Below are 16289 nucleotides of genomic sequence, written 5' to 3'. Positions count from 1 at the left end.
AACACAAAATTAAGTAACTTGGCTTCTAAAGCATTTTCCCTGCCAGGTGGAATGTTCTATTCGTAGAGTTTACCAGCATACTTGGAAATAAACTGAAGAAGGTGATATTGTACAAGTGAAAAAAGACACATGACAGAAACAGCAATGTAAATGTAATGAGTAACCAGTTTACTAAAATGTGAACCTGGAAAACTATAAAGGACCTCAGTATTGCATCTCTTACAAGGGCATCAGTAAGTGTTCTTGTTTTCAAAGAAAACACATACATTCATTAAGAAAAAAAAAAAAAAAACAGCTGAAAAGCCTAATCCTCATGTGACATTAGATCACTTATATGAAGAATTCGCTCAAAACTTCAATTTGCTAAACTACCTACATTTCCTTTCAAGCTTGAGTGTGGAAAATTCAAGGTTAGATTTCAGTCTAATAAATAAAAATGAAATGACCTGTGTCGTGTGGTTTTACACGTTTAGATGAAAGGTAAAAATTATCAGGAATGTAGCTGTCATACCGGTGGAGAAACCCATGTCTGCATTTGTTTTATTAGTCAGCAATTTCAATGTCTTTAGGACTGAAAGGATTGGAGGTTGCTGTTTTTTATCATTAAAAAGGGGGCATGGTAAACAAACACTTGCCATTTCTTCCTTAAGCCGGTTAAGCTTTAGACTGCGATTATGCATGAGGTTATTTTTTGCAAAGTCAGTTCTCTGAACGAAGGTTCGAAAGGTGCCCGGTTGCAGCTCTTACTGAACAACCATCCTTAAGGTGAGTCGCGAGTACCTCGCCTCTCTGTAGTTATCTAATGCTAGGGTACACGGGACTACTGTCGCATAATCAGATAAGAGGCTATGGCAACTCTGCTGAGATCAAGTGGCGGCACGCTCCGTCCGAGAAGAGACATCCAGCCTGGAAAGACAGGCCCTCAGAGCTTTAAGTGAGGTTAGTGGGGTGAATGAGGCCAAGAAACTCCCTGTGGGAAAGAGCAGGTAAGAAACCGCTGTCCAACGCGGCCAGTCTGGGCATGTGACTCCCTAAAAAGTCTGGAAGACAAAGAAGATCCTTATCAACATACTAGGGACTATTTCAGACCCGCCAGCTTCAGCAGCTAAAACAGGACTCCCGTGAGAGTGGGAATGTACTCTGGGGGTGGTTCTCGGCCAGAGATAGGAAACTCTGGTCCAGTTCAACTGCAGACATACTTTCAGAAATGGGAGAAGAGGACTGTGCACCGTGTATTAGACAGGGTGCTGAAACATCAGAGGGATGGCAGGCTTCTGGTGTGGAAAAGTCAGAAAAATCAATGAGGCGCTCTCCAGCCCTGGGAATCGTATGTGGTCCCAAAGCCTCAGATGCAGCCCAGAGACAGAATGCCTGGCCAAGTCCCAAGAGTCACAGCTCAGGTAATGAGAACTTCCTACCCCCACATGCCAGGTTGCTTTCTGACCACACGTTAGCTGGAAGATACACAGACCTCTTTCCATCGTGTCATGTGACAAGGTATTATGGAGCGTGGTGTGACAAATCAGACCCGCTTGGAACAACTTGCCGAGAGAGTCGTTTCCAGTGAAGCCTATTCAGAGAAATCAGACTTCATCAGAGAGTGACAGGGACTTCCACGAGTTTTGCTGTCAGTGAAGCTGAATTTGGGTGAAGAAAGAGGAAAGGGACACTAGCTGCTATAAAAAAAAAAATCATTTGGGATTGTGTCACATTCCCATTTAGGAACTGGGGAAGTAAAGTGAATAGAGGTATAACACTCAGCTTCCCCAACCGAACGTTGAATTCTCAAAAGACGGAATCCCAGGGAACGGAGTAAGTGGGGTTCCTTCACTTGGGCACATAGCTCTCCACCCTAGGTCCGGAGGGCTAGTTAGAGACTCTACCAACTACTTTCCTTCCGGTATAGAAAGTGGAATGACCACAGGGCAGGAAACAGACTTTAATTCTTGCGTGATGGATTTAAGAAGGGAAAACAAGCGTGGACTCTGTAAGGGAGGGGACACCCCTATTATTTTGAGAGTGTAGCAAATACGCACAATCTGTGGCAGTCTGTGCCAGAGAAGGAAATCTTTCCTGATTTCTCAGGAATCAGGATCAGAAATTCGGAAGAGGCCAGAGAGGTGCTGTATTTCATATCCAGGAGAGGAAAACAAACAAGCAAACCAACAAAACCTCAGTGGCGCTCCTAACAAAAAGAGAGCAAACCCTCTAAGAAGGACACCTGTTACCTGACGGGGGGATAGATACACAGTATGAGAGACGTGTGGCCTTAAGCCCAGGCGGCAAACTCTTTTCCAGTCACTTTAGTGCTAATGTCCTTGTTGGAATCAAGGACAGGTGCAGAGTCTCCAACCAGCCGGGGATACCTTGAGGCTTGTGCCATACCCAGCCAAGAATCAGTGTCCCCAAAAAGGACTTCAGAGGAAGTCCCACCCAAGCCCTTAGGAAAGGAGAATGGGAGAGGGAAGAGGGGTCAGAAAGTATCTGGAGGTCCAGGAGATACTTTGTTTGTATCCTTTTTTCCCAAGCTCAAAGAAGGCATCAATATTGTACTGTTTTTTCCCTAAGGCAGCAAATACTTATAAAGATAAAATTGAAATCGGAAAAAAAAATCACATTTATTTATAATTCCATTATTACTTATAATTGGTATTTATAACTTCCCATGATATTCTATTATGGATGGCCCCTTACTATTATAGGATTGCCCCTTGTTTTGCAAAGTTGCTCCCAGCCTCAAGGGTCGAGAGATTTACAGAAGATGGGGACCTGGGAAGACGGAGGTCAACGTTCACCTCACATGCAGGAAGAATGGGCAGACTGTGGAGGGCAAGGTGGTGCAAAGAGGCTTCGCGTGACTGTGCTCTGGAGAGCGTGGTGCTAAATCCTCGGCTTCTGCCCCTAAAAGTCTCCAGTAAAATCTAGGCCACTCGCAGATACCGTGGGTACAAGTAATCAAGGCTGGCTGGAGCACAGGGTCCACTTAGGAGCGGGTGATAATGTCAAAAAGGTATAAACCGCCATTTGAAATGCAGCCAAATGAGAAGAAATGAGTCTTTTGCATGAGTTACACGGGGCTAGAGAGAGGCTCCCTGGACATGTGATTTTTATACCCATTTATGAATGCGTATGCGATGGGTCAAGCAGAGTATCACATATGTGGACAATTAGGACTTTCTCTTAATGTAAATATCAACCAGTCAGTCATTCCATTACATGCTAATAAAGCTGAAGGAAAAAGAATAATTCTGTCACCTTATTCATTGTCTTCATAGGTCAAGGCACATTCTCTTGACTCTGAAATGGCTTTTTAATCTATTTTAAAGACTAAAGGTCAAGATTGATATATTCAACCGCCACTATAATTAAAATTGGTCTCTTGGTAGAAACTATTTCCTTTCCAGAACTGTGAAAGAAAGGGATTTAAAAATAGAAGTAATATTATAATGCTTTCTGGTTTATAAAACTTTTTTTTTACATTAATCCTCGTCTGATCTTCATAGCAACTTTGTGAAACCAGAAAGGCAAGGTATATCATCTCCTTTTCACAGATTAGAACACTAAGGCTCTCTGGGATTGAGGGACTTTCTTGCGATTACTTAGATGTTAAGTAGGAGACTGGAATACAAGACTCATTCCTCTAAATTCACTATCCTTTCCATTTTACGTAAATATAAATATAAATCATGTGGGAATTAAATCAAAATATCAAAGGTATCAAATGAAGCTATCTTCTGCAGAGTAGCCTGTAACATTAAAATTTGCTAAATGGTTTACTGCTAACAAACAAGACTGACTTTCTAAAAGGAAAGGGTTTAAATATGATTGAGAAGTATTACTTGAAAATGATTTCAAAATGACCAAGTTAAGGCAGCAAGTTTTAAATGGATGGTTACATTTTAATCCTCATAAACGTAGTTGTCTTGCATGTATAATAATTGTATTTTCTTGTCAATATAGTTTACTCTGTCAACCTCACCAATTAACACTTAGAGAAATAGCATTTTTGTTTCTGTGTCAAAGATTGGTAAATTCTCGAGAGAAACCCAATGAGGAGCACACTGAAGCCTGGAAATTTCCAGGGGCATCTGGGTGGCTCAGTCGGTTAAGCGTCCGACTTCGGCTCAGGTCAGGATCTCACAATTCGTGGGTTCCAGCCCCATGCCGGGCTCTGCGCTGACAGCTGAAAGCCTGGAGCCTGGAGCTCTCTCCCTGCTCCTCCCCTGCTCATGCTGTCTGTCTCTGTCTCTCAAAAATAAATAAATTAAGAAATCAAGACTGGAGATTTCCTTTGGGGTAATTCCTCCCCTGAACTCTAAGACTGCACATTTTGTTTGCATCTGAGATTAAGTAAGGCAGAAATATTTCTACTTGGTGGCTTTTGTCCAGAAAAGGTATGTGTGACTGCTAACATGACACAAAGCCACCACCTTCACGCCTGTTGGAAATGACATCCTCCTGCTGTATACAGGTAGGGTGGTGGGGGGACGGGCGGTTTCCTACAGGAAGCACTTCAGCCAGCAGAATCAAAGGAAAGAGCACTTTCACTTGGTATCTAGTCTATACGATCACTCCAACACAGGGGTTTTCAAAGTGTGGCCCTGGACACCGGTTAGAAATGCACAACAACAACACCACACCTGAACACAAAACAACGGAGACTGCGGCCAGGTCTCTCATACAGGTACCGCCACGGCTCTGCTCTCCTCTTCAATTTGCCCAAAGCTGTGCTTTGCGGAATGTAAGGTGCAATCCACCAGCGGGTTATGATGTCAAATATGTGGGTCCTGGTCAGCAGTTTTCGAAAATTAATGAAATCCAAGAGAGTAGGAACTCATCAGGAGTCCCTGCCCAGAGCATGGGTAAGAACCGTTTTGTGGAACTTTGGTTTCGGTCACTGGTCTACGAATGATACGTGCACATACGTAATGTATGTGTGCACATACAGATGTGTACTCAGGAATGTATGTGTGTGTGAGCACCGGGCCACAGTATAACAGTATTTCTTATTGTGGGTTGTGATCCCAAAACTTTGAATGCTCTGCACTAACCAGGTGAATCAGTTCCCTGCAGGTCACTGGATCCCTTCTTCTAAGCATCTAGAGATGTCTCTTGGGCCCAGGAGGCCTGGCAAGTTAGACAGTAATGCTCTGACTAAAATACCGCTCCCTTAGCTGTATATTTAGGCGGTACAGAAATCAACATGTAAATATGTCACACCAAAGCAATGTTCACAAGAAGCTTCACTCTGACAGAGTCAGGACATGTTGTTCTTCTAAGGCTTAAAAAAAAAAAATCAAAAATGCCCAGACGACACTCCTAGCCAGCTTTGGTTTGCATCTCCTCTTAAACCAGAAAGTGGCTCAAGATGAAACCTCAATCGTACACACTGAGCGTTTAGCGCCAAGAGGTTCCAAGTCTTGTAAATGTCTCAAAACTCTTCTCTATCCACATAATTTTATGACATTGAGAGAACAATTTTAAATTGTTACGCTTTCAACATGAAGTTCTGGCAGTTTTGTACCACCTGAAGCTGTTCTGAAATATTTATGAGAAAAAAAAAAAACATTTGGATAAAAAAAAATTGCATAAATTGAATGTGTTCTGAGAATATTTGATTTAAGTTGGTGGATTGAGACCAAGACTGTTGTTTTGGTTCCTCTGATCATTCTGTACAGCCCACATCTCTCCACCCTCACCAGGACCCAAAAGACTGGCATTATCAGTGCCTGACAATAAAACTATTTTCTAAGACATCTATTCCATAAGCACTCAGGGCTAGAATTACCCTCCCGGAAACTGCTGGGTTAGAATTCAGGGATAGGATTCAAGGCCAAGTTTATATTTGCAAATGTATAAATGAGATTTCCAATCTGCCCTTTGCAGACTATTCTCGGTATTAAGAACGTTTTTTACATTGTATTTAGCCTATATGATCACTAAAACAGAGGATTTCTCAAAGTGTGGTCCTGGATCTGAATCACCTGAGCACCAGTAAAAAATGCAAATCGTGGGCCCTTCCCCACATGGAGTCAAAAGCCCTGGGGAAGGGTTCCAGTGATGTCTTTAACAAATGCTCTAGAAAATGCACTCTCAAGTTGGAGGAACACTGCACTAAAATATTCCCCGCCCCCCCCCCAAATTTTTTTCTTTACCAGGGTCAGACTGCAGCAAGCAGCAAGGTGATGGGCATCCCTACAACGGTGCTGGTTAACCCTATTAAAGAGTGACTTTGAAGTCTAAGTATTATTTGGAGTTTTGCTTCTCTCTTCGTTCTCTTCCTACCCAATACAATCCAACCCAATCTTTAGGCAGTTTTGCAATTTATATTAGCAACAGAATCAGAAGGTAATCAGAATTTTGGTGAATCTAAAATTAATCAATTTAAAACACATCAACGATTTTGTGATTTAAAAAATAATGTGGTGAGAGAGAAGATAAAAGTCCTCACTGAAAAGAAGTTTGTGGATTTCCATTTTTGCCTTTGAGGATTAAGTAGCTTTCTGGTAGACCAGAACTGGCTCCAGTACCCGTCCTGTAGAAGCAGAGAGCCTGGTCCACAGGGAGAGCTCAATAAATGGGTAAGTGAGTGATTAAAGAAAATAATCAAGACACGAATAGAAACACAATACATTTACTTTCGCTCCAAAATCCCGTGTAAGAATAGATCCAAGATTCTTTACTAAATGCAATGACAGTTGCCATTTTGCGAATTTCCAACAGTCTTAATAAAGGATGACTTTTTCTGAAGCCTAGGAACAAGGTTTAATTTGAGTTGTGACACCTCATGGACAATCTTTACACGGGGCACATGAAGAAAGGGTTGTGTCGGTTACACGTATTTGGGGGACATGACCAAATAGATACGCTTAATCATCAAGGGCTTGCGTGAAATTTTTGCAAATCATAAATCACTTTTCTTTTAATGGATAATGTATTCACATGCCTCCATGTGTATTTTTTTCTTCAGGCATTCTTCTGGAGATATCTTTGTGCTTATATAAGCATATGCAAATACAGGTTTCTATTTAAACACACGTAACCTCTTGCTTTTTTCCTTTTATAATACGGAGATCTTTTCATCTCTCTATATCTAAATCTATGTATGTTTCTCCCTATTCATGTAAGTACATACACTTACTTCCTCATTCTTGACTGGCCGTAGAAAATCCCACTGAATGAAGAAAAAGGCACCAAAACATATTTACCTAGCTCCCTGCTGGTGGGTTAGTTAAGCCTTTTCCCAATGTTTCTATTATAAAGAACCCTCAGTGGAATACGGCTCTTTATGCATTTTATGTATGGAAGAGTATCACAGGTAGGATAAATTACTAGAAGTACACAGTACACTCTGGGGGTTAAAGGACATGTGTGTTGTCAATTTTTATACAAACGTCCACACTGCTTTCCAATCCTATGCCAGTCTAGATTCCTACCAGCCGGGCGGGAGAGGTCCGGGTTCTCTCCACCCACAGTAAGGCTTACTGACTCTCCTGGCTCTACCTGCGTGAAACATAAACCAGTCTCTTTTGGGGGGTTATTTTCCATCTCCTTCTAGGGGGACTGCTCGTTCATATACTCTCCCCATTTCTTGGTCTTTTTATTTTTCTGAGGGGTTTATAAGAGTGGTCTGTATATGAAACAGATCAGTTCTTCAGATGTAATGTCTCTGAACTTTATGCCCAGTGGTTCTTGCCCCGTTGCCTTTGTTTACTGCGGTTTCGGGCACGTGGAATGTTTTCACTTTTACGTAGCAGATTTTATCGAGATACTCTGTAGCTTCTGAATTTCACATCAGCTTCACTACTACAAAAGGATAATCATAAGATGCGTTCTTCCATCCAAGCGCAATTAATTTTTGCATAAGGAGTTAAGGTACGGAACCAACCCAATCTTCTCTCCTAGTTACCCAGTTGTCTTTATTGATAATCCATCATTTCTCCACTGACAGGCAGTGTGACCTTTATCATATATTATATTCCTCCATACATTTGACCTGTTTATGGTCTTTAGTCCAGCACTGGGCTAGACTGATCCAGTCACGTGCTGACCATTCTGCCTTAATTATTATAATTTTATAATATGTTTGAATCCAACTGTAGGGCTGTTAACATTATTCTCCAGTATTTCTCTTTTTACAAAATTCCCTTCGCTATTCTTACATGTTTATTTATATAAACAAGTCTTTCTCATAAACAGAGAAGAACCTATTGGTATTCTGATTGGGATCATACTGAAATACTAAAATTAACAGGATTCAAAATGTTTGATGCTGAAACTTCTTTTTAATTATTCAAACTTCTTTTTGTGCCCCTCAGGAACATAGAGAGTTTTATTAAGCTGGATCTTTTTTTTAAAATTTTTTTAATGTTTATTTATTTTTGACAGAGAGAGAGAGAGAGAGAGAGGCAGAACATGAGGGGGAAGGGGCAGAGAGAGAGAGACACAGAATCTGAAGCAGGCTCCACGCTCTGAGCCGTCAGCACAGAGCCGGACGTGGGGCTCGAACTCACTGACCGTGAGATCAGGACCTGAGCCGAAGTCGTACACTCAACCGACTGAGCCACCCACGCGCCCCATATTAAGCTGGATCTTATACAAATATTGTTCATTTACTGCCTGGTATATTTTAAACTTATTATAAATGAGATCTTTGCTTTCATAATATTTTCTAATTGCTGTTATTTGTATCTAGAAACCATACTGATCTCATTGAATATGAATTTTACTAAATTCTCTTATTATAGTTTTTCATTTGGTCTCTAGGGTTTTTAGCAGGTATACAATCATATCATCTGCAATGCTAACCTCCTTATCTCCTTTGAATTTTCATATTTTCTTTTTCTTCTCTAACTACATCTTTCTTGTAATTTTGAAAGCACGGTTAAAAAACTCCCATCTTCCTTTCCTACAAGGCAGATGGGAAAGGTACTGAAACTTATAATGAGTAAATTTAAAATAAATGTGTACAATTATTTCTAACTTTCTACAGTTAGAGTACAAAACTCCTAGCCAGTGAAATTTATGGGTACCGACAATTATAACCAAACGCAGTAGCTAGATTTTAAAAGAAACCATATAATTCTGTGGCCAATAAAAACAACTACACTTATGCATGCTGAGAAAGTGGTAATCAAATCACACGCTTTTGTAGGATAAATTGATAAACATGGGAACATGGAGAAATTCTCTCTCATTTGAAAACAGGTAATTGGTCATACGTATTGTGTTGTAATTTCCCTCATTAAACGAGAAGACATGGGCCAGTGGAAGAGGAAGTGTGAAAATTTTATGGGTCTAACTACCCTACACTGCAATACTGGGTATTTACCAAAAATACTGGGTAGTTACCAAAAAATACAAAAAACAAAACAAAACACTAATTCAAAGAGATACACGCACCCCTATGTTTACTGCGCCATTATCTACGATAGCCAAGATACGGAAGCAGCCCACGTGTCCACTGATAGATGAACAGATTCAAAAGATGTGGTATGTATAAGCAATGGAATATTACTCAGCCACAAAAAGGGACAAAATCTTGCCATGGGCAACAACATGGATGGAGCTCGAGAGTATAAGCGAAAGAAGTCAGACTGAGAAAGACAAACACCGTATGATTTCACTCAGATGTGGAATTTAAGACAAAAAACAAGCAAAGGGGGAAAAAAAGAGAAACAAGCCAAGAAACAGACTCTTAACTATAGAGAACAAAGTGATGGTCACCGGAGGGGAGGTGGGTGGGGGAGGGGTGAAATAGGTGATGGGGATTAAGGAGGGCACCTGCTGTGATAGGCGCCAGATGTATGGAACTGGAGAATCACCATATTGTATACGTGAAACTAATATAATATTGTAGGTTAACTATACTGGAATTAAAATTAAAACTTAATAAAAAAAACTTTATGGGTCTCATGATTCATATGTAACTCACAGACTACAGTGTACTTTAATTACCACCAATACGTTTCATGTTTTATCTGGATTGCCTGGTCTTCAGGAGTGAAATGTGTTTTTTTTTTTTTCTTTTCCTTCAAACTCTAGAGTAGTTTCGAACTAATAAATTAATTTGAAATTCCACTTATAAATACAAGGGTAAAGCGAAAGTTACTTATTCCTCTATTTATAAGAATTTACAAATATCATTAAACCTTCCTAATCTCACAGTTGTGAGTTTGAGCCCTACATCGGGCTCTGTGCTGACAGCACAGAGCCTGCTAGGGATCCTCTCTCTCCCCACCCCTTTCCTGCTCACGCTCTCCCTTTCTCTCGCAAAATAAATAAATTCTTTTTTTTTTTTTTTTAAAAAACCTTCCTAATCTTGATTTCACATGAAATAGAATCTAGCCATCTCTCACAGGTTACGTAACAGACCTATGTTCTGAAATGCTGTTTCTCTAGGAAATAGCTAAAAATAAAAATAATTCATTCTATTTGTGCTTTAGAAATGGAAGGGAATCCATCAGCTAGGCTCAGGAGAGGCTGAAGGCCCCTGTCATTCTGTTTGTCTTAACCTTCTAGTTTATCAAGATTTCTAGGAGTGGAATGTCTTACAGCCTTAACCGTAAAATTACTGCCTCCAGATCTTATCAGCCTCAAGGCTGGAGTGGAGTGGAACTGACTGACGGCTGAATGGAATTTAGATGAAGCGATGGAGACCACCAGTCACTCAAAGTCCCATTTTATTAAGTGCTTCGAAAATGAGGTCCCAGAACCTTCAGTCAATTTAGGATTTAGTACAGGAAGCAGAAGATTCATGGTACTCTCTCTGAGGAGGTTCACGTGGGGGTTCAAGTTGGCCTAGACAAAACATGGCACAGGAAAACAGAAAATGCTATGATCATAACGGACATACAGGCTTCTACCAAGATAAGTGGAGTGCTTTCTTTCTGTGTTTTTGTCATTGGGATTGCCTGGAAGACTAAAAAAATCATTTAAAATAGAAATTATTATGTCTGTAATATATGAAATATGATACATAAAATAACTGATGTATGCATAATTTACGCACGCTTTTAAATTAAAAGATTTTTCTTCCAAGCATATCTTTATATATGATAATGAAACTTGGGGCACCTGGGTGGCTCAGCTGGTGAAGCGTCTGACTTTGACCCAGGTTGTGATCTCGCAGTCCAGAGAGCCCCAGAGCCCTATCAGTTTGTTCTCTATAGTTAAGAGTCTGTTTCTTCATTTGTTCCTCTCTTTTTCCCCCTTTGCTTGTTTTTTGTCTTAAATTCCACATCTGAGTGAAATCATACGGTATTTATCTTTCTCAAATTTCTTGAGCCCCACGTCGGGCTCTGTGCTGACAGCTCAGAGCTTGGAGCCTGCTTCGGATTCTGTCTCCCTCTCTCTCTGCCCCTCCCCCACTCACACTCTGTCTCTGTCTCTCAAAAATAAATAAACGTTAAAAAACTTAAAATTAAAATGAACACTCAAAGAACTTGATGCACTCGTTGCCTCCAAGGAAAAACTCTGCAGAACAGATCAGGAGACCACCTCATCATGCACACTCCTAGATCTTTTGAGCTGTGCTACTTAAAAATATGTAGCTAATGCATATACAAAATTAATAAAAACCAAAGGAACAAGAAGGGCAAAAGCATTTTCTGGAGGCACTAAACATATTCATTTGTCTTCAAGTCATCACTGTACCCAACATGGGGCTCAAACTTACAACCCCAAGATAGAGAGTTATTCGCTCTACCAACTGAGCCAGCCAGGCACCCCAATCATTCATCTTTTTAGAAAAAAAAAATTCTCTTACATAAAATCCATAAACATGTAAACCCAAAAACAAAGGAAAAAAGCATCTATAACTCTTAAGCAAATTCTTAACTTTCTATAAATTATATAAGCTAGACCAGACTTTTGTTTATATAGCATCAGATGGACATTCAAATTTCGTTCCAGATAAATCAAAGAAATTAGGATATTTTACATTAATCAAAAGAAGGAGAGGTATGAACAATATTAGTTTCAATACATTTTCCTTGTGCCTTTTGGTGGGATCTACTTTTAGCAAGAGGCGTTTAACATATATAATTACTAAATGTATATATAGAAAGGTATAAAAATTAGCTTTCATATCACAGTCTAAAAAATGATTAATGTAATCTTATTTAGTTAACAAGAAGAGAAAAAAAAAAACCCTCCATAAATAACCATCTAATTATAAGAACACAAATGTTATTTTATAGAGAAGTGAGTAAATAAAGCTTCTTAAATTGCTAATTATTATAAAGTCTGGGATAACTATGTTGTGATGAGCACAAAAATATCACTAACTACAATCACAAGCTTCTGAGCCTCAAACGCAAATTGGGCTCAGGTTCCAAAATTCTAAAAATTCTACAAATGGTATGGTTATACAGAAAAACAATGAAGAAAAATCACAGTTTTAAATGGATAAAGACATACAAGGAAACATCATGGTGATGCGGTTAGGAGAAAGGTCAAAGTATATGACGAGCTGGAGCCGTGACTGAAGCTAAGTCTTCTGCCATAATGTCCATGGGCACGGACATATTAACAATAAATAGATCCCTGGAATGATTAGTTTTATAAAATGTAAACCATTTATTCAGGTAGCAGCTTAGCTGAACTCACATCCAGTGATGTTCCAATAAAAATGCTCATCATTTTGACACTTACTTAATACTAGCAGTAGGAAATGCCTATTAAATGTGTGTATACACGTTTGTGTAAGTAAAAACATATATAACAATTATATACAGTTTATACACATGGACTCCACTGACCAAGTGAAAAAAAATACAGTAAGTAAAAGGACAAGTAGTATTTTGGCCAAATCTGAATATCAGTGGTTTATACCATAATACATTCATAAAATAAAACTATATTTGTTACTATCATAATCTTTTAGAAAATTCTGACATTTCTACGTAACTTGAAATCTGGACATTTTTACAATGCAGGGATCAAATACGAAAACATGTTATATAAAATATTTTTTCACTTAAAGGTATGAAACTAAAGGAAATCATATGCTCAAAAGCAAATTCTCTGTTAATGATGCAGAGAGCCTTCTAGTATAAGACAGATGGTTGTATACTGAGACTAGGTCAGAAAATATTTCAAGTGCTATTTCTTTATTTTTCTTAGTAACGGCATCAATGTAAAATGATCTTTTCGTTCCCACTGGCATATCCTAGGAACTGGTTTGCACATTGAAGTAAACCTTCCTTTGATTCAGAAGTTATTCCTACTAAATTCAGATAGAAGTATTTCTGTATAGACTGAGGCCAGACATAAGAGAGTGAAGGCAATGATCCTGAGAACTGGAGCAGGAAACCTTGCTACCCATAAACCGAGTAAAGGTTTGTGTTGTTCCCAAGAGCTCAGACTAGCTCCGCATCAACCAAATTAACTGACTACACATTCCACTTATTATAGCCTCTTAAGGAACAGGCCAACTGACTATTTCCCAGGAGGGAATTCTGACCACAGCAGAGGCCACTGCTACCTGGTCAGCTGTGTTAGGCATGCCACAGGTGATAGGCCGAACTCTATAGAACAGCCAGAGAAAGAAACTTCAATGGCACAGCCCCGCTCAATGTTTGAAAGAAATACCTTGAGTCTTGGCCAACAAGTTGTTAGAGATTGTGCTCACGCACATTCTTTGTTTGGGTGTGCAGAGAATGAAAACGCTACGTGAAAATCAGTAAATTCCCTTTAAGGACATGGGCTCTCTCAAAAAATCTTGAGTTCTAGGAGTCTAAACAATCAGAAGCCACAAATTTTCTAACGTTTGGCCAAAGGAGAATGGTAGAAAATCTTAAATATTCACGGCCCTTCAACTTTGTTAACTTTACTACAGTAACAGATGTGAAACTGTGCACACAGCTGTGAATGATGGAGATGAAGATATTCAGGGCTATCGAGGGGAGGGGGGTCTAAATCAAATATAAATCTTGGTCATAAATGTAAGATAATACAATAAACACTAGCAGATGTATATTTAGACACTATGCATCCATCACAGGACATTGTCACATGTGCTTTGAGGAGGCACCTTGTGAGTTTTCCGTGCAAAAGCCATCTTTTTATTTCACTTTTTTACTCCCTTTGCTAAAAAGGAAATTTTCTTGTAAAAGAAGAAAACGAGCTACCAAAGAACATCCTTAAATATTGCCCTTAAACATTAATTTGGTGAGAATAAATTAATATATACAATTAACACTGTGAATTGACTATTTTTTTTAAAGAGGTTTCCACTATTCCCGGTGATTATCATTCAGTTATTTTAAGTGTTAGTTTAATTTACCAATTAAGATAATAAAAATCACACACCAAATCTGTGTGACGGATAACTTAAGGAGCAATGCCACTTCTCGTGGTCTACGTAGAAAACCAACAAAACAAAACCTATAAAACTTCCTTCGTTACGTTTGCACCTGTATCGCCACGACCCAGAATAATCAATTTCATTAACTCAGCGATAACGCTCGTACATTTAGTAAACCCCCATCAAGTGGATGAAGATGTTTAACAGCGAGGCTGCCTTCAGTGTGAAGGCAAGCAGGAGAGCCAGGAGAAGGATTGGGGATGGACAGATGGTACACCAGCATGGGAGAGGGTGATGAAAGCAAAGTGGGAAAGAACTCTTTCTCCCCATTCGTCAGTCTTCCTAAGGCCTTGATAAATGACAAGTGTTTCTCTTTCCACTGAAAATGACTTTTCTGGGGGGCCCTTATCAGGCGCGCTATAAAGTACCAGCACCTAATCTACCTCTTTTCCTTTAATGGTCAAGGTGGAGTTACTTTTACATCTAGAACATTTTACAATTCCTTTGTAAATATTATGATTTTTAAAGCTGGGAGGAAATTAGGAAATCACTCGGTTTAACTAAGCCCTTGTTTTGCTGCGAGGGGAACTGAGGTCCAGAGAAGCCATGATTGCGTCCCTAATCTACATAAATATCCTGGCGTGACAAAAAAAGTTTGGGAATGCCACATTTAGTGTTATTAAAAGCAAGAGACGAACACACATAAGAAATGCTTCACAACACAAAGAAAAAAAAGTACAAAAAAGAGCTCTCCCTCAGAATGGCTAGGTCATCTTGTTCTGATGTTAGCAGGAAATGGTAAATTAAATATAATGGGCTTTAAGAAATGGAGTAGGGAAAAGGTACTAAATGATGAAAAGTATGAACACGTGTATTGATTACCAACCAAAAAATTATGTACAAAATACTTACCAAGTACATATTATATCTCGAGGAAAATCCATAAAATGAGAGCTATAAAGCCTCTCGTAATTATTTTCTACCAAGTGTGTTTCTATCTCTGTTTCGTTGTAAGAACAAAACATACGGTAAGATCACGAAATGCACTGAATTCAAATCCCCAGCTCCCCTTTACATGAGGCACCTATGAGCTCGATTCCATTGCCACTTCCTCCGGGCGGTTCTCAGTGAATATTCTCCTTACGCTTAGCTGCGGTGAGCAGGGAAACCTTGGGATAGAGTTTGATGATATCAAATTCTGCACCGCTTTCTATTCCTACTTCTATGACGGCCTTTCAACACATGACAATTTCTTGTGTCAAAATAAGTATTTTTCTTAAACTTTCAAAGCGTGAAAATTCAAATATGTAGGTGTGTTCGGCTTCCTCATGCCTATCATCAGAGCCAACGTGGATGTTTTTTCACTGGAATCACCTAGATCAGTGCTCTCCCAAGCGTCTCTGTGGCAGAATGCAAACTGACTCTACAATATGGCACCTGGGTAAACACTTTTGTTTTCCCTATTTAAGTATGGGTTTTCATGGACTTTAGAAAAAAAGGACACACAGTTTTAGAAGTGAATCCATTTTAAAAATACGTTAAGTAAATAACAGTAGAGGTGGTGTGAATATGGCCAAACTAAATATGTAAGGTTTGGGAAATGCTATTCTACATATGGTAACTTCCCCAGTGATGAGTTAACATAAATATCACTGTTCGTGAAAATTCCAAACTAAGTTGTATTTTACTCTATTACTTCCTGGCTTTTATCTCATAAAGCGGTGTCGATCCACATAATATGAAAGTAATTTCTTTCCACAGAAATTAATTTTACTGAATATCACTGAAGGAAGCCTATGAAAATCAGCATTAATGAGTAAGACACACCCATCTTTCCATTATTAATAACAACTTCCCAATTCACCTAATTGGGGGGCACAACATCAATATTGTTCTGCACAATAATACCACATGTACTCAAACTGCTCGACACCGTCTTGCCCAGCCCAGTCTGTGTTGTTTTCTCCCCTCCAGAGAGGAG

At 39.3% G+C, this 16289-nt stretch overlaps 1 protein-coding gene across 16 annotated transcripts in view; it reads right to left on the bottom strand.

Moving 5' to 3' along the window:
- RFX3 (regulatory factor X3) overlaps positions 1–16289 on the bottom strand; it is a 296723-nt gene that overhangs the window by 88848 nt on the left and 191586 nt on the right. The window lies entirely within an intron of this gene.

The sequence above is a fragment of the Leopardus geoffroyi genome, chromosome D4 (genome assembly GCF_018350155.1).
Source record: "Leopardus geoffroyi isolate Oge1 chromosome D4, O.geoffroyi_Oge1_pat1.0, whole genome shotgun sequence".
NCBI classification, from domain to species: domain Eukaryota; kingdom Metazoa; phylum Chordata; class Mammalia; order Carnivora; family Felidae; genus Leopardus; species Leopardus geoffroyi.
The sequence above is the reverse complement of the archived record's forward strand: the minus strand, read 5'-3'. Positions and strand labels throughout refer to the sequence as shown.